Source organism: Mastomys coucha, unplaced genomic scaffold (assembly GCF_008632895.1).
Source record: "Mastomys coucha isolate ucsf_1 unplaced genomic scaffold, UCSF_Mcou_1 pScaffold21, whole genome shotgun sequence".
In the NCBI taxonomy this organism is placed as follows: domain Eukaryota; kingdom Metazoa; phylum Chordata; class Mammalia; order Rodentia; family Muridae; genus Mastomys; species Mastomys coucha.
Genome location: NW_022196904.1, coordinates 9280950 through 9285251, shown reverse-complemented (window position 1 = coordinate 9285251; position 4302 = coordinate 9280950). Strand labels below are relative to the sequence as shown.

The window sequence follows — 4302 nt, the reverse complement described above, 5'->3', positions numbered from 1 at the left end:
TTGGGTGACTGGTCCACGCTCGGGTCCCTCGAGCTTAGAATCTGAGCGTAGTTTCCAGAACCTGACTAAGATGAAACCCAGTCCACTTGTCACGAGCCGTAGACGTGCGCAGACTGGCTTAATGTTTTAACTCCCAGAAGGCTGCCCGCGGGCTTTTGTCTCTACTCTTCCAGTCTCCGCAAACTCTCTTAAGTATCAGAGAAGACGGCCTCTTTCCTGATTGTGCTTTCCGAAACTACAATTCCCAGAGGGCCGCGCTTCCGCTTCCGCTTTGCAGTTTCGTTTTTCCGCGCTGGTATTTAAAGGACATTTCCAACTCACGCTGTGCTGTGGTGACTGACAGAAGTGCTAATTTAGGACTTGAGGAAGTTGAGAGTAGTGGTGGGAAGAGTACTGGTAACTGTCTTCCAGATGTGAAAAGCCCTGCTGTGTTTAATGAAGAGAGGAGGTGGGAAGATAATGCCAAGAGGTCCTAGAGGGGTAGATTGGAACACTGAATTTTCTTATTGGAAACTCAGCCGTTAACTGCTGTAAGACAAAGTCGTGAGTAAAGCACACGCACAAGTTTTAACTGAGAATATCAAGAACATCTCCAGAAGATCCAGCCACAGGCAATTACCAGACTATTTATTGCATCGGTATATATATATATAAAAAAACCCAACATTTGCAAGTATTTTGTTATGTAATTATTGAAATTGTGTTTTTGAACAGGAGCATACTATTCAAAGATGATATACCTCCATTCACTGAATTGTCATTTTCTGAAAATTATCTCCCAACACCACACACTGGTCCTATAGTGCAGCAACAAACTGGAAAATGTGTGGCATTCATTGTCACCAAACACAATGGGTTCACATCTTGATGAGTGCAAAGCCTTTTGGCCAAAACAAATACAGCCAAGAAAAAGAGTGGACAAAAATATAAAACCTGTAGCAGGTAAGCAGAGCAAAAGTATTAGTGTGTCAGAGTGCAGGGAAGGCTTCATTTTCTCTGTCAAACCTCTTTAATTCCAGCATTGGGGAGACAGTGGCAGATGGATCCCTGTGAGTTCAAGAGGCCAGCGCCTGATCTATGTAGAGAGTTCCAGGACAGCCAGTTCTTCCTCCCTCCAACCCCCGACAGGGTTTCTCTGGATCGCCCTGGCTGGCCTCGAACTCAGAAATCCGCTGCCTCTGCCTCCCAAGTGCTGGGATTATAGGCGTGCACCACTAAGGACAGCCAGTTCTATGTAGACATTGTCTCACTTCTCTCCGACTCCCAAAATGAGTGTTACCAGAAATTTTGGGGAGTCGAAACAACCATCATATGATACCTGCCTGGGAAATCAGGGTCCCTTCTTGAGGTTTTTAGTTTGATTAATAAAATAATTTAAGAACAATAAGAAATGGAAACTTGGAGACAGAGAACAGACTGAAATAGAAGCTTGAAGATAAGTTATAGAATTTAAATGAAAACTCCAGGAAGGTGAGCCATAAATTAGCTACCTGGAAGGGAAGAAGGAGAATGGACTAGGCAAAAGCCCTGCTCTTTGAGATAAGGTGGCATGGAGGTCAACTCCCTGCCAGAAGCCATCCACATTCAGGGGAGAGGAGCTTTAACAAGAGAGCCAGGAATCCCAAAGTGTGAGATAGGGAGTTTTGTTTTTTGGTAAAGATTTCTTACTTTCATTTTATGTTTATGAGTGGCTTGTCTACCTTTATGGATATACTGTGTGTTCAGTAGTGTGGAGGGCATTGAATCCCCTGAGATCTGGAGTTATAGTTGTGAGCCATTGGGTGGGTGCTGGGAACAGAATCTCAGTGCTTTTAACTGCTGAGCCACCCCTCCAGCCCCACTCAGGGAGTTTAAAATCATACTTCGGCTATGGCCAGCATCTACAAGAAAGAAAAAGTTTTACTTTTTGAAGGTAGGCAAACTTCAATTGAAATCTCATGGTAGCTCAGCTCCAAGAGACTGTGCTATGGTGTGGGAATTCTGGAAAGAAAATGCACATTATCTGAAGGTGAACTCACCTTCCTAGGGACAATCCCCTAGCCAGATTTTCAATCTGTTGCACTGGTTGGATTAACTCTTAAGGGAGCAAGCTATTTAGTTTCTGTTCTTTACAAAAGGAGATATTTCCCAGAAACAAAGTAAGCATGGGATTTTATTCCAGGCATCTGTATCTTTTGTGAGCAAGGATGGGACAAAGACATGGTTCCACACTACCATTCTCAGTATCCTGAGCAGTTTACCTGAATATTTAGGGATCTCCACTCAGGAAAAAACCAGTATTCTTGTTTTCCCTAATGAAAATAATTTCAGGAGTAGAGGATTAATGAAAAAGAGTTGAAGATTTTTAGGAAAGATACATTTTTATAAAAGCTGTGTATTTTGACTGAACATTTGCATGTATACCATGTGTCTGTCTGTTGCCCTCAGAGTCTACAAAATGGTGTCAGATCACTGGAACTGGAGTTACAGATGTTGCTAGGTGTCATGTGGTCTCTGGGAACTGAATCTGGGTCCCCTGTAAGATCAACAAGTGCTCCTTATCACTGAGACACGGTTCCAGCCTTGAAAAATGTTTTAATGCTAAAGTACAAGAATTAAGAGAAAAAGAAGCAGGGGAAGGAATGACACATTCAAGTAGAGGTATATGCTGATTCCCAAGGGACAGTAGAGAAAGGACACATCCAAGGGAGCACAAGCAATTGTCTTAGCATTAGCCAGGTATATGCCATTTGGTGGTTCTCAAGTTATACATCAAAAGGGTGCTAAGAAATCTGCTACCTCTATTCTTTCTGATTTCAGATGAGAGAGAAGAGAGATGGCTCCAGAGATGAGTACATGGACTTACAATCCAAGAAGGTAAAACTGGAAGCTACTAGGGTTATACAATAAGTTTGTCTTTTCTCTATAAGTGGAATTTCTGGTGAAATTCTGAGAAAACTTCAGGTTTATAAGTTGAGGTGGTACTTGAGCAGTTGCTCATTGTTCTGTAATTCTTGCTTTTCTGCTGGCAAGAGACTCCAACCAGGATTTGGAATGGTGGACTCCCTTCTCAAGTCCCCACAATGTTCTTTGACTTTCTATTCTGCCTTTCTCTCTCTTCATAATATATATATATATATATATATATATATACACATATATATACATATATATGTATATATATGTTCATACCTTCTCAGGAATAGTGTCACATAGCAAGGGGTGTGAGTTGAGGGATGCAATGAGACCTTTTTTCCTGGGGTTGGGATTATCACTATATATCCATTGGCTAGATAGTTAATGAATGCCTCTGTTTCAGGCACTAGGGCTGGGAAAACATGAGTGGACTGACATGGCTTTGGTTCATCAGAACCCACAGTTCAGTGGACACATACTAGCAAACAGAACAGAAGCTTGCTAGAAGTAAGTGCCTCAAATGGGCCTGGAAATAGAAAGTCTCTGGAGGACAGGAAGGGCCACCTTAATGGGACAGTCAGGGCTGCATTCTGTGTGACCCTCTCTGGCTCCTGGTCTCTGGAGTGTTTCATGTAAGTACTCATTGTGTGAAGTGGCCTGAGGAGGGAGAACAAAATGAGAATGCAGAGGGTTTGTTATTCTCCTTATTGTAAACTAGGGCATGGGCAACTCCATGAATCATCTGGTTAATTTTCTTGGTAGTAAAATTGATTTGGCTCTTTGGGATCATGTATACATTTATAAATATTTATGCATTTATAATTACTTGGGAAGTGTCTCTTGTGAGAAAATTGACTTCTTAGAGTCAGGATGACCACCTCTACACACTGCAGGACATCTCAAATCTAGATTCATTGGTGTCTTAGTAAGGGTTTCTATTCGTGCACAAACATCATGACCCAAGAAGCAAGTTGGGGAGGAAAGGGTTTATTTAGCTTACACTTCCACATGGCTGTTGATCACCAGAGGAAGTCAGGACTGGAACTCAAGCAGGTCAGAAAGCAGGAGCTGACGCAGAGGCCATGGAGAGATGTTCTTTACTGGCTTGCTTCCCCTGGCTTGCTCAGCCTGCTCTCTTATAGAACCCAAGACTTCCAGCCCAGGAATGGCATCACCCACTAGGGGCCCTACACCCTTGATCACTGAGAAAATGCCCCACAGCTGGATCTCATGGAGGCACTTCCCCAACTGAAGCTCCCTTCTCTGATAACTCCAGCCTGTGTCAAGTTGCCAAACAAAACCTGCCAGTACAATTGACCCATTGTCGACTTGACACACGAACACATCACTATTAAGCCTCAACCTTTACTTTCTTATTCATTCCCAAGATCTAAAGTCCCACAGTCT

At 42.8% G+C, this 4302-nt stretch overlaps 1 long non-coding RNA gene across 1 annotated transcript; it reads left to right on the top strand.

The window, feature by feature from the left end:
• LOC116101649 lies at positions 1-3386 on the top strand. Its single transcript, XR_004122888.1, has 3 exons — positions 1-942; positions 2800-2856; positions 3299-3386. It is a non-coding gene; the product is annotated as an uncharacterized LOC116101649 (long non-coding RNA).
• The last annotated feature ends 916 nt before the right edge of the window (positions 3387-4302 follow it).